This window comes from Falco cherrug, chromosome 10 (assembly GCF_023634085.1).
Source record: "Falco cherrug isolate bFalChe1 chromosome 10, bFalChe1.pri, whole genome shotgun sequence".
In the NCBI taxonomy this organism is placed as follows: domain Eukaryota; kingdom Metazoa; phylum Chordata; class Aves; order Falconiformes; family Falconidae; genus Falco; species Falco cherrug.
The window spans coordinates 20,227,692-20,252,409 of NC_073706.1; the positions used below are offsets into that span (position 1 = coordinate 20,227,692).

The following is a 24,718-nucleotide window of genomic DNA, read 5'->3' on the forward strand; positions in this document are numbered from 1 at the left end:
GTGACTTAACTGTGAAAGAACATGGCTCTCCTTTAAAAACACAACAGCACATTAAAACAATCAAAGTCTTGGGAGGTAACTAGGCTGAAATGCAATTCAGCAGTGTGAGACTTTAATGTAGGTTTTACAGTACCTCATCTCTCTTGTGAATAAATATATAATTAGTGGTAGGCCTTTTTGCAGCTTTTCTTTTTGTGTTTTATTTGAAGGAGTACTTCGCGGTAGAAGTTACAATACTTTTAATCTTTCCCACTTTCTTCTGAGGACTGTAGCTATGTCTTTAGGCATTTATGTTTTTATGGTATGCTACGTTATTTTATTGGTACAGAATGTTATTTTAAAACCTGTTGTGTGTTGGTGAGTGGATTAGATTTCCTGTGGACCTGTCTGAGTTGGACTTGTGATTACCTAATTGCCTATGATTGTGAAGAATGAGAATCAATAAACAATGTCATCCTTCTAGTCTCAAGTTCCTCCTCTAATAAATTTGTATTATCTAGCACAGCATGGCCTTAATCTGCTTGTCATTGTGGAACAAATAATAGAGAATAGTGCATAGCATTGTTACACCTGAGGGAGTATGTAGATGAAGCAGCTGTGGCTGTTGCCTAGTCTGCCAGGAGCATGGTCTTCAGGCCCACTGAGGCACTGATGAACGCCCCACCTCCTGTCTGCAGTGAGAGACTGGGAGCACTTCCACATCCACTGGCTTGCGTGTAATAGGAGACAGCAAGAAAATGGGTTAAAGTATAGATCCACCCCTTCCAGGTTTCTGTGCTGTCTAAAAGTTGCAGAACTCTGGAGTACTTGCTGTTAAATTTTTCAATGCATTGCTGGACACCGCTGTAACAGTTTTCAGGCTTGGGTATGGATGTGAGTGGAAGCTAGTAGGTCCTCATAATCTCTGAAACATAGTGAGTTTTAAACAGACACCTGTATGCATTTTATAGCTCCAAAGGTACCGAAGTCCTAGCGGTCCTCCTGGATGTCATATAGCTTTACCCATATCTTCTGTATTAAAAATCCAACGACTCCAGTTAAGCCAAATATATTAACATCCCTGAAATCAAATGAGAGCACAAACCACAGAGTGTAGGGAAACAGAGGTGATGTCAGTGCTCAGTTCCTTGCAGTGGCAGGAGGGGATGAGCAGGTTAGCTGGATCCCAGTTAGGAGAAGCACTCCTGATCTTTATGATCTTGCAGAAAGAGTCAAAATGGCCTCAAAAGGCCTTTGCTGAATATGGGCAACACTCTTCCCACTCCCAAATTTGATGGCACATATAATCTTGCGTATTATTAGGTATAAGGACCATCTAGGCATTTGCAAGGGTTTTCTGCAGCACCTTCAAACTACAGTGCAGCTTTGGGATTTCTTCTCTAGCCACAGCTGGTCTGAGGGTTTAGAAGGATTAAGCTGAAAAAAAGTAGCAGCTGAATTTAGGTAGCCAGTCTTAAAGACTGGCCAAATTCCTGCACACGTTTTCCAGGTGTTTTGCTGTAAACTAGAATTCAAAGCCCATGAAGATACAGCTGAGAGTCAGGGCCATCTGACAAATTCTTTGCATCAGTTCTGACTTGGTGTTTTGATAGCCTTTGCTTTATGCCACAGTACTCATGCTTTCTCCTGCTGTTAGGTCCCAAAAAAATGCTTTTTAATTTCTTCAGGTTGATTACCCTCTGCCTCTGTCCCAGCTTTTCTCTTTTTTTTTTTTTTTTTACCACATTTGTGCTTATGTGTCTCACAGCTGAGATTATTCAAGCTTTCTGTATTCCTTTTATTTTACAAATTTCTCAGATGCTGTAACCCCTGGATTAGATCCTAGATCTATCTGGGTTTATACAACGTGGGGTTAGATCTTAGATCCCCCACTCAGAAATAGCCCTAGCTCTTTCTTGCTGCGGGCTGCTTGCAGCTGGCAGCCACAGCACTGTCTGAGTAGTTCACATCTGGGAAATAGTACTTCTCACACTGTGTTCCTGGTGTGGGTGGTTCTGTGGATTTAGAGCCCTTTAGGATGTGCCTCAGGTAAGGTGTCTGTAGGCTATCTGGGATGTGAGGAGAGTGGAGGGCTGGGAGGTGTGGTGCTTCTTCTCCAGATCAACTAAGAGTGGTCTGAAGAAGAGAAGGTTAATTATGCAAGAGACTCCAATGGCTTGATCAAATTTCTTTCTTAAGTTTCATTGGCAGACTTCAGTTTCACTGCTGCTGCTATTATGTTGGGGTGTTGGATGGGTGTTAGCTGTGTAACAGACTGAGTTTCAAGAGAAGCCCCTCAGAGTCCCAGTGTGATGTAGGCCTTCACATCAAACTAGTTTTCCATTAATTAAAAAAGCATGCACCCTAGATAGTGTGAACTCTTTGGTAAGGATAGTAAAGACAAGGTATTTATCTTCAGCCTTTTAATACTTTTTTTTGACCTTTGCTTATTTCTTCTATGTTAGTTATTCATGCCTCTTGCATATCTGAAACATCTTTGCTGAAACCTACAGGAGGATCATTGCTCTATTTTCTAACGTCTCAATCTTGTCCTAATCAAAAATGTAAATACTCGCATAATGATTTGCATGTGATTAACTTCAGAAAAACACTGTCATACTAAAATCAGTGTGTTTTGGAATCTAATTTTCCTGTCTGCCTGAGAAGTAGCACCTGGAATTCGTAAACGAAGAATTCTGAAAATATAAACTACTTTCAGCACTGCTGTTTACTGTCTGCATTTTTCAGTTCAGCCTGGGAAGAACGGTAATTTAAAAATATGATGATGGTGATTTTTCTAACCAGTTTCTCTCTTCAGTCTTCATAAAAAGCGTCATTGCTTTTTTATTTAAAAATGAACAGGCTTATCATGGTATATACTTATGCTCAGCTTGCCAGCACTGATCTCGTGATCATTTATGAACACAGCATCTAACCCATTCCAGAAGTTTCAGGGAAAGTAAGTACGCCTGTGGACAGAAACTTGCAGATTTTGGGGAATACAGGGAAACCATGAGAAAATAGTGCCATTGGAGCTAGGGCAGCAGTGTAGCTGACCTTGGATTTCAGTTTCCCTAGCACAAAGCTTTGTGTATAAACTGGAAGATCAGGCTGTGAGCCTCTGTATGGAGCAATCAGTAGACAAGGATATGATGCAGGCGCTTTGCCAGCAGTTGACACAAGTGGTTTTGCTTGATGTCAGAGATGCTGATAGTAAAAATTCTTGGGTTCTCACTTGGTTGTGGAGATGATTGTCACTGACATCTCAGAGATGCTGAGTACATGAATTTGACACCGTCTTTCTATCTTTTAAGAATACGCAGATGAGATTTAATTCATGTTAAAAACCTAGGGTCTGAACTGAGCCCTTGATGTGCATCATTTGCTCAGAACTCTGGTCTTGTTTTAATAGGCTGCCTTCAAGTCAGTGAGTCTGTAAGCCAGCACAGAGTTACTTTGGATCAGATGCCACAGCGTATAAGGGCTATCCCTATCTGTAAGCACTCAGTCTTTGAAAACAGGACTATCAGCAGTACAGCAAATACTGTGTGCTGCTGGAGTGTGTTATACTGTTGGTTACAAATGCACGTTTTGGACCTCTTAGAGCAAACAGAAAGTGCCACTGTTATTGATGATTCCATACAGCAGCTTTAACAAGTCTTTTCTTTCAGGAAAGAGGAGAAACCTGTACAATGTTTCTGTTGATACAAATAAAGACTTACTTCTAAATGGTGAGATAAAACATAAGGCAAGCTGTGGGTCAGATTTAAGTTCAGGTTATATTTGAAAAAGTATTTCAATTTTTTTTTGGTGTGACACATTTAGCATATGGTTCTGCCTGATGCCTAAGATGTGGTAGCTGTGTTTCACGTTCAACATTGTTTCTAATAAATTTCTGTATTAGAAGTAAATAGTATATGATCTTTTCACTTAAAAAAAACCCCCGTCAACCACTTTTTTTGGAAACCAATGAAGTTTTTAGAAACCAACTAGGCTACTCTGTCTTTTTGATGGAAAGGAGCATGGGAGAGCAGTGCACCCATGTTCACTCCTGAGCATGTATTTTTCTTGTGTGTAGGGGTCTGTTGCAGTGTATGAGGAAATGTGCATTGTGCTCAGCAGTGTGAGTGTGCTGGGAGGATCTTGATAAATGTGCATGGTTGAGCAATATATGCTTAATGAGGGAATGCTGAGTGATGTAGTAAGTATTGTGCCAACACCTTCTTGGAGGCACCAGAGACTGTGCCTTTACAATTAAATAAATTAGGCCAGTGGCTGTTCTCCATCCCTGAGGCCAAATGGTGCAGCACAGCTCTCTCCCATGCACCTGAGCTCACTTCCTTTCCAAAATGGCGTGGCAGTGACCAGACTGTCAGTTGGGGATGGAGCCTGGGGTTTCCGAGTGCCCAAGCTTTGACTGTTCACTTGCTCTCTGGGATCCCAGGGTGAGCAGGCAAAAAACATGCTAGTGAGAGTGCAGGCAATTAAGCCATGTAAACAATCTCTGTGCAGTTTTGTTTATTAGTAAAGCTGTAGCCGTAGTATTCAAGACCTGTGGCATTACTTTTCTGAAATTTGTTATTGCACTTTCATGTAGAAGGGGTTGTCTTATATAATTGATTTAAACCATTTTATTCCTATGTTTGGATTGTAAATGTCTCTGATTTAGGGTTTGGTAACACTGTTATGCTTAGCCATGTACACCAGTTCGTTGCTGCAATTTCAGAATCATAGTGTATGCATGCTTTTTGTTTAATTAAACTTTGCTGACAAAATATCAGCAGAGTGAGTACTTGACAAAATTTGAGAATTGTAATGAGGATGCAGTCATTATGGAAATACAGTTCTGGGACTAACATCCTTTCAATTGCAAACAGACAATATTTACTCTGAGTAAATTTTGAAAGTGAACCTCAGAAAAACAGTTAAGTGGTATTCTTATTTTTAGCACTGAGACTGTGAAGCTGTGGAACCAGCCGTTTAAGCTTTAAGTTTAAAGTTTAGTCACCAGAGTAGAACAGAGAATATGTTCAACATTCCTCAATCTGATTATCAAGATATTCCTCCTTTAATGTTTGTTAACACTGCAATATAAATACTTTAAATCACCCAGCTGTTCCACTGTCATGACTTTTACATAGGGATGTGAGAAGAGGCTGTGTATCTTGAATAGTTTGTGACTTCTGCTGATCATCCTTTTACATTGTTAAGTCTCAGGTAGGGAGATCTGTATCTGGGTAATTTATAATGCTGATGGTCACTGATGGGTTGTACAAGGTGGAATGAAGCCCAGTTAAGAGTACTGAGGGGGGAAAAAGGGTAGGTGATGAAAAGAAGCAAACATGACAGATATAAAGAAGGAGAGAGGTAGAGATGGAGGAAAATGATGCAGAGTGAAGCCTACCACAGTTAAGCTGTTGCATTATGTTAATCATAACCAGGGAGAAAGTGTTTGCTGACCTTAATGTGAGACGTGTAGGTAAAAATAATCAGTGGAAAAGGCAACAAGAGAAGTGAAAAAGGTCCTTAAAATGCCATGTATTTAATCCTGCTGGTAAAAGAATGTCTGTTGCTGGTGAAAACTAACATCTCTGTTTCCCACCGTGTAAGAAATGTAAACTTCTTTCCCAAATTTCGCTTTACTACTTACACACTTTTTGGCTTTCTGCATTTCTAATTGAACTGGTGTTCAGTTTCTTCATTAAGCTGTAAAAGTGGCAGTTAGTTTTGCAGCTGAAAGTCTATGATGTTGACTTGGGTGTAGAAGACTCAAAGTTACTCGCCCCTTTTTGGGAAACATTTTAAATGTCTCCTGTCAGATTTTTTTTTGGTAAGAAATCTGGACCAGTTGTCTTGGTAGCTTAAGGTGCCACTTACAGTGCATTATATACTGGCTCCAATCTAATTCTTAAGCAAAATGTAGGCTACAATTAAACTAGGCATATAATTAAAGAATTTGAGATAAGACTTTTCTGGGTACAAAAAGATGCTTTTGTAATGAGAAAAGCATGTGCTCAGATCCCATCAACCTATTTTAAAAGGAGGGCTGATTGCAGAAACTGTGTTGCGCAGTAGGCTGTTAGTGAATTATGTTGATGTTCTTCATATATGTATTTTGAAGGCAGCTTTTCCAGTGGGGGAGAGTGATGTGAATAGGGTGCGTCTCTGGAAACCATGTTGCATTTTGGTTAACAGTTGCAATTTGGTTAAAATTGTTGTGTATTAATGTTTTCCCATTTTCCCACCATTTTCAAATGTTTTACTGACCACTGTAAAATACGGAGATTTTTGTTCAGTTAATCCAAAAGAGTACACTGAGTTTTTCCACCATATAACGCCCCTTATGAAGTTATGAAACTGGAGGGGTTTCCACCCAAGTTGTGCCCCACTGCCATGCCACAGATAGGGAGGAGGAATCAGACGCCTGCCACTACTGCTTGCCCCCTCTCTGGAGAGGGCCTTTCAAAAGACCTGATCTGATGAAAAATGGAGTATAATAAAACTTGTGCCGCTTGCCAGCATTCATATTACTCCCAGGACATGTCCTTACAGCTTTGATGTCAGCAGTAAGAGTAAATTTTAAACTGACAGGTAACTGACCTGTGGAAATCTTCCACTAGCTCTTTTAGACCAGCTACTTTCCAATTAGGTTCCCCTTACAGAATTCTGTAGCAAGCTTAGTAATTTGGCCCATTAATTTAGTGTAGCGTGTATACATATCTGTAGCTATTATTTCTGAAAATAGATTTTTAAGTACACTGTAAATGATTGTACCTGTATGAAACATTATGTTTCTCTTAAATGATATCTATCCAATTAGACAGTATTCTCATAGGACATGACTTTGGTGTAGTATATTGTTATTAGTTTTGTTAGTATGCATTACTTTAATAAGTCTGCAGAATGAGCCTACCATCAGTGCAGTGGACTGTACAATTTCTGTCTTCTCCAGGAAATATTAAGATAGGGTTTTCTGAAGCATATTATAACCTGAAAAACATAAGCAAGAAGATGGCAACCTTTCCTACTACTGATAGTCACAAGTCCTTTGTTGTCTGTTGTCTCTTCCTAGGAGTAATAAGAAAGAAAAGTGATTGCTGGCCAATTAGTTTTTTTTTTTTTTTTTTTTTTAACTTTATCTTTGGTTATTTTATATGTTTCTCAGTACAAATGTCTTGTATTAACTCCCAGAAGCTGGAATTTCTGTGGGAGCAACAGAAGTTGATGTGTGCCCAAAGACCTTAATTTGGCTCAGTCATTGCCCCTCTCTTATTATGTACTGTTATGCTGTTGTGCTGATTAGACCTGAAAAAGTTAAAAAGTTTAAAATGAAATGGCGATGCTTTTTGGAAGACAAGGCTTGTCTACCTGTCTACTGCAGGCAATTGCAGTTTATAAGCATGTAATTCATATTAGGATCAGCAAGATATGTCAGCTGTGGGTTCCTGACAGGGAGTATCTAGATGAGGACTCAAGCAAAGAGACAGCCTTTTTGTTTTTTTTTCACTGCCTGCTATCATAATGAAGTAGGGCCAGAAACGAAGGCAAAATTGTAGCCTAAACTGAATGGCTTACAGGGCTTTACTGCTTTAAAATGCATTTAATTAGTGGTTTAGACTGCCTACAATGGTGAATGGAGAAATGGTCCTTCTGGAGGGCTCTTCTTTTCATGTAGCTCAGCCATCTCTGCAAGGTGAGTTTATCTTTCCCATCAGAGCTTGCAGGGATGGCTGCTTGGCAGGGTTGGCAGACCTGGCTCCTGTATCCCATAAAAATCTGCATTTGTGCTTCAGTAACTCTCTGGCTTGAGAAGGGAGGATCTGAGGAGCTTCCGGGTAGGAGGCTGGCTGCTCCGCTCACCATCGTCTTCTCTCTAAAATGGGCCTGAGACCTGCTTGGGAAATCAACAGCCCACAGAAATTTAATACTTTCTCGTTTCTCACTTTCAGCTCTGTTACATCCACTTGATCCATTCGCTCCCCATTGGAAAGCACAAACCCAGCAGGACAGAGAAGCGGCCTGTAGGCTCGCCTTCGTGGGCACCAACCGCCATATGTACGACTCTGCTCCTGAATGTGAGGTAAAGTTATTTGGGAGGGAGAGGCTTCTCACGTGACGGAAGAGCGATGTCAAGGTCAGCTGAATATCCCTATTGGCCTTTCACCCCAAGAAGGTGTCTCGCACCTGTGGGTGCTGTTGCTGTTTTTTTCCCTCTGTTTTCTTTCCCTTGGCTGTAAATCTGAGATCCCCCTGTTGTTGTCCTCTCTGTAGTTACAATTGTGTGAGGGATGAGGGCTGATGATGGAAAGGCAGCCTTCTATCTCCTACAGTCTCACCTTAGTTTCAAAGCCTCCTACGATTCCCACTGCTGTTGATAGTTGGTGCATATGATCTTTTTGGGTTGTTGTCTGATGTCTGCCAGTTTGCCAGCCTGTAGTTGAGGTGTTATCTATGCTTTGCAAATATTGCGAGCACCACCTGCAAAACTGATCAGAACCTAACATTTTTCTGTGTGGTGAAAAAACATCACAGAAGAAAAATATGGTGTAAACCACCATTAAATTAAACTCATCAAACTACTCTTTGCTTTCCTTTTTGCAAAGCTCCCTTACTTGCCAAATTAGATAGGACAAAAAAAAAAAAATGCCAGTTATGCTGAGTGTAGCAGTTTAGTGATGTTCCCAGGTCTCGATAATACGCTTTTAGCAGAAAATGCTAAAAATGTTGACTTTTTTTGTAGTTTGTTCATGCTTACTATTTTTGTTCAGTGACAGAATGTTGCGTAGTACAAAACAACATGTGTAGCAGTATATTAATGATATTCATATTTATTGATACCTAAAGTTCTATAAATTTTACCCTAAACTAAAAATAATACCTTACTGAGCCCTCAGATACCAACGTTTCCTTACTGATCATCTGGGAGTGTTAAGATGGTACCGTGAGGTCTAGTCTAATTAAATGGCCTTTCATAATTTATATTGCATATCAGTGTAATCGTTAACGCAAACCTTGCTCCACAGTGTTGTTGCAATTGTTGTTGGGTTTGTGTGTGTTGTGTTCCCCCCCACCCCAGCCTTTTTAGCATTTGGCTACAGTTGAAATGTTTATGAAATTACTGTTCAGTATTTCAGCTTCCCTCCAGTCCTGTCAGCTCTCACTTTGAAAACTACTTTTTAATCTCTCTCTCTCTCCCCCCACCCCTGACCTTGCCTCATATCTCAGTAAGTGAATAGAAATTGTAATACTATGAAAAGTTTGTGGAGTGAGAAGCATCACATAAACAAACTTCTGAATATGTAATTTCTGAAAGGCATCTAGTCAATTGGTGACCAGAGGAGTGAACAAGTTTACTTGTTTTGTAGACCTTTATTTATATGCCAGTTGGTTAAGAGATAAGGACTTCAGATTTCCATGTGAATATTACATCTTTCCTTGAATGATAAAGAAATTCTGCAATTGTAGAATCAGATTCACAGGTGCAAAACAACAAGAAAATAAAGCTCAACATGAAAATGAACAGAATTGAATTTAATTCCTGCTTTAGACCTGCTTTCCACTGAGTCTATGGAATCACATCAGTGGGAGAGCTTGGGTCCCCTTGGGCAGCTCTGTCTGATGCGCAGGTTCCTGATTTCCTAAACATCTTGCATTTCAGTGTGTTCAGTCTGTGTGCTTCACCCACAGATTAATTTTATCAGTTTCTCACAAACTGTACACAAATGTTGCATTGATAGCTGCAAATATATACAAGCATGTTTGTGATCCAGTAGCACTAGAGGTGTTGAACAGGTGGCATTTTGTCCTGCTATGTACCATACAGAGCATTGATTTTGCCTTGAAAGCTGTCTGGTTGAAATGTAATTTAAAGATCGAATGTAAAAAAAAACCCAAAACAGCAGTAGAGCTGGAGAAAGTAATCAATATATACAACCCTGCTGTAATAAAATATGGGCATAGTTTTGTCAGCTTAAACCATACTAATGTTCTTTCAAAATTAGTAAGTATGTATGAAATACTTGAATGATATCATGCATTTAGAAAAACCTAACCACTGAAGTGAGTTTATTGGGTAACAATAAATATTGTCTGCAGGAAAAAAGCTCCATTTTGTACATTTTTGCTTCATGGCTGTCTTGTATACTTGATACTCTGCCATGTGAAAAAGTCTGAGAGGCTGCCACAGTGAATGCCCCACACCTTGTACTCTGCTGGTGTGTCAGGGTTATTTGGTTAATGCTTATTTTCATTTCAGACTTAGGAGCTTGTAGAGTCTCTGTCACTGAACACTTGTAAGAACAAGTAAGAGAGACCTCTTGGCATATCCGTAGGTGTATTTTATCTTGCTTAGGGGCAGAGAGTGCAGTAAACACCACCTTGAAGTCTGTTTGGCCCTAATTTGCCTAGTATTCGATCTGTCTCAAGTGGTCAGCTAAAAGCTTGCTGGTAAATAGTTCATGAAGCTGAGAAAGTGTAATTGAATTTATTTTTCTTGAAGAAATTTATTCACTGAATGTTACATACAAGTTTTTTCTACTGATGATAATCAGTTAATTGTTTCTCCAGAATTTCTTCATTAATTCACCTGTGTGTGAGGAAGATCAAAATCACTTGTTCATTTATGTAAAGCATTTTGCTAAAAGAACATGTAGCTCTGTTTGGGAGGGGTGTAAATTCCTGCTCTAGTTTCTGGATGTAGATCATTTAATTAATGGACTGGCTGCTAATGGGGACATGCCTTTAATTCAGGCTTTCTTAAAAAGGACAGAGTGGCAAATTCCTGGCAACCTTACTGAATTATAATGCTTGCAGAAGAGTCACTAAACTAGTTAAATGTTCTAGATGCATTGATCAGTTGTTTAGTCAGATAAATGCCAACAGAATGTCTGTATGCCCTGGCTGGAGCGGCTCAGAGGTAGGTGGAGAGACTTGGTATCGTCACATCTGGCAGTATATAAAACTCACTGGAATGCTTGAAATTACCTTTCCATGTACTTCTCTTCCTTTGCAAAGGTCATAATGATTTCTTAGGTCATGATGGAATGTGTTGCTCCCGGGACTGTTCAGTGAGGTCTCCTAAACACCGCCATTAAGGTGGTCCATCCTTTGTAAAACGCTTAGGTTTCTGTAAAGAGGAAAGAGTGCGGTGGCCTAACAACAATTGTCTTTAATGTCTTGAAAAGGATAAAAAAGAATGTGTCTCAAAACCAGTGGAAATAAAATTGTATATAAGCATTTGAGAGTTATGTGCATTTGGAACCTTTTTTTTTTTGTTTTCTATTGCATCCCAAGCCACAATAATGACAGCAATCCCAAAATCAGGCATTAGTAAGGCACAAGCTTTTTGTGTAGTACATTTAAACTCAGTATCAGAGAAGCATGCAGAAGAAGAGCTTCTGCTGACTTTTATTTAGTTCTACCAAAGTGGATGTTATTTTAGTTCTACTGGCATACTCTGAAAAGAAGCTGAGAAGTTAGGTTTCAATAGGATTTTAGAAGTTTTATTATGGCAAAAAACCCCTCACCCAAGTTAGATTTTTAGTTTGTCTTACCCAATGCATTCACATCCACTTTGTCCCTTGCCAGGAAAAAAATCTTAACTACTCTGTGTTTCATTTCTTATTTATTGGATTGCATTCCAGAATTGCTTGGAGATTGCTGTTGTAAATGTCATTGGTTTGTGCTCAGGGAAGTATAACCTACCAGAGTTTATGTTAAAAGTTTTCTTCTTTCCTCAACAGAAATTTAACAGGCAGTTAAAACCAGAGGCTGCAAAAGCCTTCAGGCCAGGCAAATATGGGAAAGAGAAATACAGAGCAGCTATCACTCGGAATTGGGCATGGTGGAAGGAGTAGGACTGGTTCCCTTGCAGAACAATCCTGGAGCTAGAGTAGCCAAAGAGTGATGAAGCTGAAAGTCAAACATTCTCATCCTTTGAACTGTCAGGGCTTATTCTGACATAAGCCATGCAAGGAGAAAGGGTAGTGTGTAGCTATAGGACACTTGCATTAGACCTGGTTATAGGGACTGTCATGAACGTCAGCTGTCCTTTATTAAGCAGCGATTCAAATACGTTGTAACTGTATCCTTTATTTGAAGATTTAACAGAGGTGATAGGTGTTGTAATAGGGGATTAGATTATATAGGTCTGAGATGATAAGGAAAAAAAATATGCTTGTGGTTTGAGATAAGTATAGACGAAACCCAAGAGTCTCATCTGAATCATCGAATTATATTATTCATGTAAACTTGTGTGATCCTTCAACAACAAAAGGCTTCAGGGATGTCAGTAATGTTAACTGCACTATATAAATTGCCTTAAGCAATATGAGTAAAAGTTGTTTTTGTTTTTTTAAAAAGTTTATATTGGCTAAGACTGATGCTTAGAGAAAGACTTTACAAATAGGACAAATATACTGCAATATGTCCCATTTTGGCCTCTTAGCATTGTGTTTCAGGCAGCTTATTTAAAGCTCAACCGTGTAACCTGTGTGCAGAACAGTTACTTGGTGAACTCAGGTTGGTACATGATTTGTTTTCTCGGGGTCTCAGATGTCTGCATGTCAGCTATGCCATGGAGGGATGGATTGCATGCCAATACCTGCTGTATTATGTTATATAAGTTCTAATTTTAAGGGATGCTTATTTTAATTTTCAGAGATCTACATCTTATTAGGCATGAACAAGAAGGTCTGAGAAGAGGAATGGGTGCATAATTTTTCTGCTTACGTTAACACCTAGTGTGGCATAATTCTTTAATACTATGTGTATCTGCATCTGGTGAAAGGATGTAGTGGAGCTGGACAAGGCACAAAGGGAGAATGAAGAAGCTGTGGCTTAAGTTTGGAAAGGAGAAGGCTGAGTGCAAAAGAATTGAGGTTTTCAAAATCATGAAGGTGGTGATTAAGTGTGTGTAACTGTTGTTCGTTGAGTTCTGCAACATGAGAGCTAAATACTAGAATTTCTAGATGAAATTGGTAGATTGGTTTAGAGAAAGGACATTTTTGCACAGTGGATGTTGTACTGTATGGGTGTTGTAGCATGTGACTACTGAGGCAAAACTTCTAGTAAGGGTAAGAGACTTCTTGGAACAAAGCAAAAAGATTTCCGCTAATGCCCTGTGAGTAGGATTGGGGTAAACCCAGACCACTACATCTGAATACTGTTGAACTGGGAAGTGTATTGATGTCAGTTCCTTGCAGTAAGGAAATTTAGTCAATGCTGGCAACAAAGCATTACCAGCACAATGGTTGTTGGAAGACACTTAGGAATTGTGCTTTATATTGGGAGAAGAGAATCTGATATTTTTTTTTCCCTCTCTCTGTGAATAATGTCTTATTATATAGCAGGTTTTCAAAGCATCTAGGAGCTCCAAAAGAAACCTTAGTGTTATGGGGAAACTCAGTAACCTCTTAATTGAAAATGTTACATTTCAGGTGGGACTTCTACTGATAATGTTGTGTTTTCAGCTATTAAAAATATTGTTTTCAAATTGAATGATAGATAATGAGCATAAATATCCCATTTGCTAATTATGATGCTAATAGGTCGTTAATAACTGATTCTGTTTGCACTTAGTGATGGTACTTAATTCAGGTTGCTTACTATTGTGTTTGCATTTATTGGTACTAATGAGGCATGCAAGATAGTAATGTGATTTATCCACTGGAGATTTAACTGAAAAATAGTGCTATAAACGGTCCTTATTGTTTTCCCCTCAGTACCGTTTATTCAGTTTTCTGTCTCCTACTAATAATCAAATGGTTATAATTTCCATACCTGCAATTTCCATGCAAGTGTCCTGCAGAATTTATGTACAGAGAATGTTCTCTGTACTTCTGTTCAGTGCCATATTATTTTTTTCTGATTTGTCTGTGATTGGTAATGCTGTAATGTTCATAATACCAATAAGAAAGTATATTGATACGACTTGTTGGAGTCGAGATGCTGTGTAGATAGCATCTGCTCACATCACACTGCTGTCAAGGAAGGTGAAGTGGAGGTGGGAGGTGGATAGAGAGAGACAGGGAGCGATGCAAGGTATGGTCAAACTGGACCATGGCAGGTGGGCTTGTTAATATAGTACCAAAACAGATTTTGACTAGGTAACTAACGATAGGCTACATTCATGGTTTTGCCATAGTGCTCATGGTATCTCTCCCAGCTGAAGCTGTGGCCCATAATCTCACTGAGGCAGTGATCTTCAGAGCCCTTGATGGGTTTTTCTCCAGGAATGTGTTCAGTTGTGCTTTGAACACATGCTGAGCTTTGGTGACCAATGGTATTCTGTGGCAGTGAGTTCCTCAGCTTCACGGTGTGTTTTGGGCTTGTGAGATTGACTTGCTGTTTCTTACTCTTTTTGTTAGAGGAGGTAGGAAGTACTCTGCTTGTTTTCTCCAGGCGCTCATAATGGCTCATATCTCTCAGTAAACTTTCACCAGGCTTAAAAAATTCTAGTACAGGTGGCTTTTTTTCTGTGCATGCGAGCTGTTTCATATATTTATTTTCTTGGCTGACTTCCTGTATCTTTTCTAGTTTCACCCTAGCCCTTTCAAGACTGGGAGGAAGCAAATGAAGACAGGGAAAGAACAGGGCCAGGACCTACATTTCATGTATTTATAATGTGACTTAATAACTTTTATTTTGTTCTTTATTTCTTTCTTAATATTCTAGTTATTCTTGTGAATGCAGCGCATAAAACTGACATTTGCAAAATACTGTCTTGAATGTCAGTAATTAGCTCGGTTTCCGTTGCTGTATGTGCACAGCTGTTTTTGCCCATGTCACTTCATATTTATCAACTTCATATTCGATCTGCAATTTCCTTACCCGGTCATCACTTTCTCCCGTTGCCAGCTTTTTTCCTCCCTTCAGATTTGTCCTAGACCTTGTTGAACATTAAGCTGGAAACACTCAGAGAGTGATGTAAGTTTTGCTATTTGATGAAGCTCTGCAGACAACTAGTGATTCCTTCCCTGTAGGAAATAGGACCCAGAGCTGTTCTTTGGAGGAACAGCTCTCTTGGGAACCCCTCAGGATAGCTCAGAGAGGTCAGGCTGCTGAGATCTTACTCTGTGGATTATTGCCAGTAGTGGCTTTTACAGTTATTTTTTGTCCTTCCTGCTTTTATTTATTTCTTCCACTTAGCCAGAAAAGCATACTTGATCAACTGGAGATTAAAGAAGTGCTTAATGGAAGCCATATACATCTTTCAGCAAATGAGTATTTTTTATTTCACATGCGCAAATGGGATCTTTACAGTTCCAGATTTTTTTCTTTCTTTCTTTTAAAGTCTGTTCTGTACCTTAGAATTGTAGCTTGGGTCAGGGTGACACAGTGCAGCGTTAGCTTTGCTTAATTCCTGACAGACATACACCTTGTATTTTCAGGGGGAAGAAGAGAAGGGTTGTTTCTGTCTGAGATTGCATTTGAATCAAAGTACTTCGTTTCTCAGGGTAAAGATCACTCAAACAGAGGTTACAACTATGCTGTGAATATGAATATTGAATTCACTTCACAGATTACCTGCCCATATACAACTTTGGGACATATTAACATATATTTTTTCAGCATGGAAGGTCAGTTCTCCAAATAGAAATCTACGTATCTGTAGAGCTGCTTTAGTGATCTGCAGTAGCTGAATGTCTATTTATAGGTATATATATGACTTCTTTGGTACTTTATTTTTTGGGGATGAGTTTTTGGAGTATTATATTATTTCATATTATTTATAGGGTTAAACAAACAAATTTGTGGATAACAAAAAAGGTCATGTGGACAAGACTAATTAACCTGTATATAGACAGATAAGAGCAGGGAAGGGAACAAGCTGTGAACAGAAGAAACACATGGCAGTGTGACCCCAACTTTGAAAGTTAGGGAAAAATGTATGTGCTTTCTTCCATTGTGTTTACACTTTCTATATTGTAGACAGATCCAAGTTTGTAAAAACTGAAGACCCTAAATTACATTCATAGTATGACTTAGGATACAGTGCTGAATAAATCCCCCATGGAAATAACAGCTGACATTCTGTGCAGTAGATCCTTACTGGAAAATCCAAACAAATAAACAAGTTGGTGTCTGTGTAACTTCATTTACTGACATATAATGCATGAGCAAGGATTTTATATCCGTGGCTCAGATGATTTGTTGGTATTAATAAACGAAGTTCCACTAATGTGCTAAATACCTCTGTGGTGATTCAGAGAAGGGACAGTATTTTTTATTTCTCCACAGAACCCAAGTCAGCAGACCTTAAATTCAGTACTTGGATAATAAATGTGCCGAGTCATCATACATGGTCTACACAGCCACGTCTGTCTAGGCACATAACTAGCAAAAAGCTGAGCAAGGCTCATTGGGATAGGAATTGCACAATCCATGTGAAGAAGGTGCAGCTGTGCAGTGGGGAGACAGATGGGTACAAGTGGCCTGCCAGAACTTAGTGCCAGTGCAACAAACAGCCTTACTGCAGAGCATAAAACCAGTGCATCACTGGTAACACCAGTCCAAAGCTTGTGTCTCAGTATCCATAATGGCAGCACAGTGCAGCCGTGTCTCATAGGTGCTCGACTGGAGACAGCTGGAGTCAAGCACTTCACTGAAAGGGTGGTCAAGCATTGGAAAAGACTGCCCAGGGAGGTGGTGGAATCATCATCCCTGGAAGTGTTCAAAAAAGGCATAGATGTGGTGCTTAGAGACATGGTTAACGGTTGGACTTGATGATCTTAAACGTCTTTCCCAACTTAAATGATTCTATGAAGTGTCCTTCACATAAAATGACAGACTGTCTTCTGAATGGTTTCTTTTTCTGCTATAATTATTCTGTCATGAAAATCTGAGTGTATTTTCAGCAAAAGTAAATAAGCATTGCATAATTTTGTTGATTGTCATGAATTTTATTTGTCTAACTTGAGATCTCCACTGAGATTTGTGTACATCTATCAATTTTATTCTCCTTTCTCCCGTTCCTTTATCAGGGAAGATGTGTTTGTCTGGGAACAGTGACTTCCCTGGGGATGGTGCGTTGTTAATGAGACTCAGAATTGATACCTGCTTGTTTTGAACTGGGACTGTGATCTTAATACATTGCTTGCATGTTGCTATCCAAAATGTACAAAAACTTACACATTTGTAAGCTGTGGAAAGCTTTTGTATTCTTCCATCTGTTGTGCTTCTGGTTTCATTGAACCTTATTTGTTTGCTATCTGTCCTCAAAAGGGAAAGAAGAGAATCCAATCCTAGGGTAAAATTATTCATTTAAAAGACAATGTATTGTCGGTACAGATCTGCTTCTGTTCTACATATCTGCTGTGTTAAAGCACACAAACACATATTGTAATAAATGAGTTTAATCTTGTTGGACACCCTCTGATGTATATGGAGATAATCCCATTTAGGCAGCTCAAGAAATTCACAGAAATGTTTTGTTACTTGCTATACCTACTTACTCTGTTAAGTCTCATTCATTGTAAACTCTGCTCATAGCAAGTTATGAGGCTTGTGTTTTCTTGTGGTTTTATTTCTTCATCTGGTTCCCTTCCAGCTCACCACATTTCACAAGTAAAACGAAGACTGGATTAAGAAGCTAGGTCCCAGATCCTGTTGAATTGAGTGATTGCATTTGGGGAGGCAAATGCCCTCCAGGAGTCTGCCTGAAATCTGCTGTAAGGGAAGGCTCACATGCTGCTTGTTTAAAGGGCATATTTCTCTGTACCATGTTAAGAGAATGAGAAAAATGTATCCCTGGTGATCTGGGATAAGCTGAACAACTTGTATTTTGATAAGCAACATGCATAATTTTTAAGTTTTGTGTGGTTATCGCTTTTTCTTGTTTGTTTTCCTTGTAACATTCTCCATGAAGAGACTGTGCACCATCAGATTAATTAGACCTGATGAATTTCTTGAGATCATGCGGCAGCAGCTCTTAACCTTTGTAGCTTGTTATATGCATGGTGATTGACTGCTAAACCTTAACAAAATTTTAAATTAGCACGTTTTCTTTATTATTGACATGACTGTCACAGTATTTTTAGTCGTAACAGTTTAATCTTCCATGACAGGTTATTTGAAATATATTGCTACATTTTATCTTTCATTTCTGTTTCCTTTAAATACTGCTAGTAGGATATAAACTAGTTTATTTCTTCTGATAATGGCATGTGTTTTTCTTAACCAGATTTTTAACCCATCCCTGCCAAATACTAACAACCCTGTCCTAAGTGTGTTGCCAATAAACTGAACCAAATGGGAATGGCTTGACCTGTGTGTTCACACCACTGGAGTTGCAGGCAGGCCCTGGCAGTTGAATAATTTACTTCTGAGCAAGTTGGCTCTCCTTGCACAGGTCAGCCACAACTCTGTTTTGCCTGCCTTTCATTACTCCTGTCTTTCATCTCCTTTTGCTTACCATAGCTCAGCCAGGAAAGTTAATAAATTCCCATCTTTCACTAAAATTCCTGTTTTAAGAGAATGATAAAGAAACAGAAGCTGCAGCTGCCCTCAGTGATTTGTGATTTATAAGTGGGGGGGATAATCTCCTTCCTGTTGTCACAATGGTAACAAGTGTTTACACAACACAGCAATGATTGTTTAGATGGTACATGTAAATAAAATGGAGCCATCTGGACTGCTGAAAGCATGGCAAATACAGTACTTTGCTAGTTTGAGTAGATTGAGGTGGTTTCTTCCTTTTAGGTAATCATAATCTGTAGATGTATTTAATTTCTGGAAAATATTTTTTCTTTTTGCTTAACAGCTGGTAACATTGATAATGCTTTGAAAGTATTGAAGTCTAAAAAACAAGCAGCTCACTTTTGTTTGGTAAATACAATTAATAAGTTGTCCTTTGAGTTAAAGCTCCAAATCCAGTTACAGGTGTAGGTAGAAAATGGGTACAAATCTTGCTGTGAATCTAAGTTTCAAAGATGTCCACCTTCTCATAGAACAAAAGAGTAGACTGACTTCATTGAGTTGAACAAATCTGATGAGTTACATAAAAAAATTACATGCAAGGTGAGTACCTCCTATGTTTTCGGAAAGGTTTTATTATTTATCATGGATTTTGCAGTATTTAGGAAGTGAAATATTATGAGCCATGAACTGAGGATGACACGTTTTTCTTTCATCACTGATTGCTAATAATTTGGAGTAATACTTAATACTTTAATTATATTGCCATTTTACATTTTATGTTTAGATAAGCATAGGAAGGAGATTTTTTTTCCTTTCCTTAACTGAACTTTTTTTCCTCCTCTATTATGAACAGGCAACAAAAATGAATTGATGCTAGTCTTTGTTTCATGATCATAAACTCCAAATTTAAGCTGTTTGGAATTATGCTATTATTTATACATTGTGGCTTTCCTGGTAATATGAGTCTCCATAAGCTTACACATTGGAATGAAAATATTTCATTTTAGAAATATCGAACATAGTCATTGAATAGGCTGCACATAAACTATTAGCATGACATCCAGGTATTTTTAGGGAATGGAAAAGGATTGTTGGCGGTGTACATTTCATTCTTCAGCTTGCCTTTAATGTTTAGCCAGAGTATTGCATATACTGCAGTTGTTATAGTAAGTAGCTAAGGACCATCACTTAATGAAGTGTCAGGTGAACAAGTTGCTTCATGTGGTCTTTTCCTGTTTGGTTTCTCCTTAGTCGATGTCCTCAGAGGTCTCAAGAATCCTCATCATACAAATTAAGCCATGCTCTGCTTCAGGTGATTGTCAGTCTGACTGTTTATAATACCACTGCTATTTAAATATCTTGTAGGCTCTTCTGATCCTGACTCTTCGGCATTTTCCCTAAAGGAACCTTCTTAATGAAGGTTATACTATATGAAGTAATCTGTTGGAGAAGCCAGCAGCAAAGAGTGGTATGCTCTGAATCTATGGCTGTCCCACTCTATGAGAGGGGGAAGTAAGTCTAGAAAGCTGTTGCCCTAAGGGTTCCTACTGTAGCTCCTGTACTTGGGAAATCTCTGGTGTAAAGCAGCACAATGACACGTTGGATTAAAAGTTCTGCAGAACTGTTTGGGTAGCAGTGCTGCCCGGTAGCATTCGGAGTTTGGGGATGATTTTTGTCTGTTACTGTGCTTGTCCTATTTGAAGCCCCTGAGTATTTGTTTTCTACTTAAATGTGGGGAATGTTTGTATGACAGATCTGAATTCTGCCTCAATCAAAGCAGCTAGTTAAATTCCCAGATTTTAAGATAGTTAAGTTTGAAACTTCTCAGATCCTGGTAGATTCATGTTTATGTCAACTCATTTACTTAATGTGTTTAATTTTGGGTTACTATACTCCCCATTTATTCAGGCTGAACAAGCTTCATACATTAAATACATGGATTCCTGTTTCTTGCTGTCACAAGGTTTTGCTTTGTATGGTCATGCTATAGCACCACACACCCCTTTTGGCTTCCAAATGCAAATGGTCATAATAATCTGGCCAGCGGTGCTCAATTTGTGTGGCCATAGAGCAGAGACAAAGTGTGTCACTGAGCTTCAGCAAGGAAGTTGCATATACTCTTCATTTAACCCATGCACTATTCCTTTTGCATTATGCATGCCAAGGTATTAAGAGATATGCAGATCAAAACTACTAAGTGAGGTCTAGCAACTATTTAATTTGCTAAGTATTTTGGAAACAGGTTTAATAAGGGCCAGGAAAATCAAGTCAGCTGTAACACAGATCCTAGTGAGGTCATGAACATGGCACAAAACTAGGAAAAGTGAAAATAACCCTTGTTAGTCCTCCACTGTTGTATAGTCCAGGCAGAGACTGTCATGGAGATGATCTGGGTCTGCTGGACTGGCCAGTGAGGGGGCCCTGAGCACAGCTCAGATAGGTGTGATCATGTCTTGCTCACAACTTTGCACCTTGTCTTCCCTCCTCCTCCAAGTCCAGGGAATTACAAGAAGCCACCTAATGCCTAGGTGGGAAGTGGTGGTTGAGGGATCTCTTCTGTACATCTGCTTTGCACTTATGTGGAACATCCCTGGTTTCATGCTAACTTGTCTCATTTTAGTGTATTCTGTTGCCCAAATTCTTGATGCTGTCTTTTTCCTGTATCTGTTAAGGGTCTTCAAAGAGGCAACAGGTGGGACTGTGAAGGTTCTGTGTCTTTAGTCTATATGAAATTAACAGTATTTATATTGTCTGTGTTTGGACAGGGATTAAATTTTGTTTGTTTGCTGCTAGCATGAGCTTGCTGCCATAAATAGTGAATCATCTGAAGCTGCACAGCATCTGGCATTTTTGAAGACCATCCTCTGCTACCACACAATATACAAGCAATGAAGCCGTTATGTTTAGACTGCTGAGGAAAAAAAGATTAGAGTAGTCGAGCATAGCAAAATCCAAGAGTCACAAATATGTGAGTTCATTTCAGTAAGTGTTCAAGCAGCTGTAGACTTCATATTTAGTTCTAAAAAGGTCCATGTGGAGTTCTTTCTGTTCTGAATTTTAAATATATGCCCGAATGTGGTTTCTCCTGATGAATAAAATAACTTTTTTTCCTACTTCCTTGATTTGTTTGCCTGATTCTGTTCATATTTCAGCCTTGTGAACAGACTTTCTTTGTTTGCTCTGGCTTTATGTAATAGCAGAATTAGATAATAGTAGTCTCTCAAAATCTCAGATAGCTCTTCCCTTGCTAAGTTCATTTTTCAGCTTGTCACTTTGTTCTTTGCTGAGCTGGAATCAAATCAGGTTTGCTTATTAAGTCTCTCTCAAGCAGCATTTGAATCCATCATGTACATATGTGCCAGAGACGCAAGTCTTGGTCTTAGTACTTACCTCAGTATTGAGCTCTCAATTTAACTTGGGAAAGAACTGCAGAATCCAGTGTGCCTTTTTGGGGTCTATGAGTATTAAAGACGTCTGCAAGTCTCTGAGTTTACTAAACTAACGGACTGCCTGGAGCTTTAGGCTGCAAACTGGCTTCAGCTCTCTATAAATTGTGTCTACTGTTAAAGCAGCAGTTAGTACTTTCATGTGGCATAACTGGGCTGCTTTAGTTTTTTACTAAACTGGGTTGTGTAAAGCATTCTGTAGTCACATGAACTCTTGTGGTATTCATGTTCTGTAGACATCACATATAAATTTGATTTCAGAAGCTGCTAGTAATGTGAGCTTATGTACAAGTAAGAAGGTGTCCAAGGTTGATGACATTTTTGTGTATGTGAAAATAGAGAAATCGCCCAAGATTCTATGATAGCATTTAAGGGCTGTTCGTGTTCAGAAAAGTTAGGGTTAAATTAATTAAATGTGCTGGTTTAAATTGTGGTAATTAAAATGTGCAAATCCTATAGCTGAATGCTCCCAAATGCTTAATTTTTGAGTGTTTCAGCATATCCATTTTCTGTGCCATCCTCATAAATTTACAGAGATGGATATTTCTCTGTGGCAGTGCAGACATCTGTGCAGATAAGCTGGCTGGTCAGCTGGCAGCCAGTTCAGAAACAGAAACTGGGGCTGCTCTGGCATTGAAATAGTGTTACAAAGTTATACAGAAATATTCATTTGAGTTTGTCAGTATGTTTGTATGAATTTTATTGACTTGTGTTTGTGTGACACATACAATACTGACAGAATAAATGCATGTTTGTCTGCTGAGGAGCTAACAGACAAGCCTTACCTACCCAGTAGTTGAATTTGCTTTAGCTTTGCTCTTATTAGTTAGTAGCTTTTACCTTCTTAGGTGTGCAGCTAGGCACAGAGAAATGCTCATAAACAAAGTTATCTTCCTGTACAAAAGATTCATTAAATGTACATATTACCATGTAAAAAAAGACTGTGAAAATTTTGACATTTTCATTCCACTTGTTAATATTCATACAAGTATCGGAACATTTCTTATTTTGAAACTTGCCAAATCTGGGGGGAGATTTGACTTATGTCCTCTTGGGAATGTTTATTCTGCAGAATGCTGGTACAGTGAAGGCTTTCCTCTAGCAGTGGAAGCAGCTGCAGTGTGCTGTGTTTGGGAGGCAGTGTCCCGGCTAATTTGCCGGGGGGAAAGGAGCAGCAGTAAGAAGCTGAGGAGAGAGGGCTATAAATACTGCATTGCTGCAGCTATACTGCTCCCTGAACCAAGTAACTATTGCTACACTGCACACTGCAAATATGTCAGATCTCTTCACTGTACAGCACTGAATCTCATGGAAATAACTGTACCATTTGCCTCTGAGTTGTTTGGTATTTTTTAGACTGATTTGATATGGAAAAGGGCTTATGTGACAGTGCTGCCAATCTTCTCTCCCCTCCTTATCTATCTCCTACTTTCCAATGGCTTTTGAATTTACAGCTCAACTTCAGCTGCGTTTTTTTAAAGGAATAGAAACCTGTGAAGGTTTTACGTTCCTACGAATGTGTTAAAAATGGGTGATTTAGGTGTAGGAGAGACCTACACTAGAGCTCCTACAGAGGGAGAGGCATGCTGGCTGTCATGTTTACTGTGTCACCTGAGGGATGAGCCTCTGCATGGTTGCGCTCTCTTGCCCATCCACACATGAAGGCAATGTGTGGAAGACAAACCTGTTGCGATGTGAAGCAATGTGCGAGTAACCTGGAATTTTACAGCACAGAGATCTATTTAGGGATGCATTGGAGGCTTTGAGATAAAGAGGAGCTTCTGCTCTACTGATCGTGTGCTTGAGGAGAGGAAAAATCAGGATCTGGGAGGGGATTTGGTAATTTTTGTCTGCATGTGGATGTTAGAAGGATCCTTTTGAAGAAACAGAAAAGAGGACAGTTGCTTCTTTTTACAACAGCGGTGTCTTTCTCCACTGAGTACCCTCACCTAGCTTCATTAAGAAGCCAGTACTGACACCATTTCATTTGTTTTCAATAAATTTGCAATATACGAATACTGTCATTTAAAGATCTTTATCTGGCTCTTGGCAAACCACTGTTTTTCACACTGACTTTATTATCCTTAGGGTTAGCTCTGGCGAGTACTCTGAAAAATAAGTTAATATCCAAAATACAAAATGGAGTCATGCTGGTGGGTAATTTTTGTCAATAGAATTTGTCCTCCACACAGAACAAACTGCTGGCATTCTCCTCTCTTCCACGATGAAGTCCAAGAATTCCCTGCAATGAATTTCTGTAGCTTTTATTTGTGTGGGGTATTTAGTAGCTGAATGCTTAACATTGATGTTGCTTCTGTTATTTGTGTTGTTATTCAACGAAGTCCCCAAGTATTTGCTTTAATGTTCAAGCTATTGCTGTGAATATACCTTTAGTAAATATTAGCAATATCTAATCAAAACTGACAAAGTTATAAATCTTTCCTAAAACTAACAAAGCTTGTTTTTGGAATATGTTGTGCAAATGTGTCAGCATTTGAGAGAAATTTTGGAAAGTTTAGTTTTTGATGGGTATATTCAGTCCCAGGTAATTCTTCCTCATCTGTCTCTGCATCCATTGGTGCATGTAAAAGAGATAGTTCAAAAGCAGTTTATTCTGTCTCTCAGAGATTAAGAGACCTGTTAGGTTGCTGCTTTGCTTTTAATCTGCTGACTTCTTCCCTTGTATGGATTCTAGTGTTTGCCCTGTGAGTAGTGGCTGATGATCTTTCCTTACCTGCCTTTCCTGTGACCTTCATGATTGTGAAGATCGCATTTATATCTCCTGCTCTAAAAATGCAAAGCCTACTAAGTTTGATCTCAAATGCAGCTTACTTATATGTGGTACAAAATACAGTAGCAGTAGTTCAGTGTGGAAA

The 24,718-nt window shown here is 39.0% G+C and overlaps 1 protein-coding gene across 7 annotated transcripts in view; it reads left to right on the forward strand.

Moving 5' to 3' along the window:
• The window catches only part of SHANK2 (SH3 and multiple ankyrin repeat domains 2), a 353,665-nt gene that overhangs the window by 1,416 nt on the left and 327,531 nt on the right, over positions 1-24,718 (forward strand). For all 7 annotated transcript variants that reach the window (XM_055722497.1, XM_055722500.1, XM_055722502.1 and 4 more), the window contains exon 2: positions 7,929-8,059. The gene's annotated coding sequence lies outside the window, so the exon portion shown is untranslated. The remainder of the gene's footprint in view (positions 1-7,928; positions 8,060-24,718) is intronic.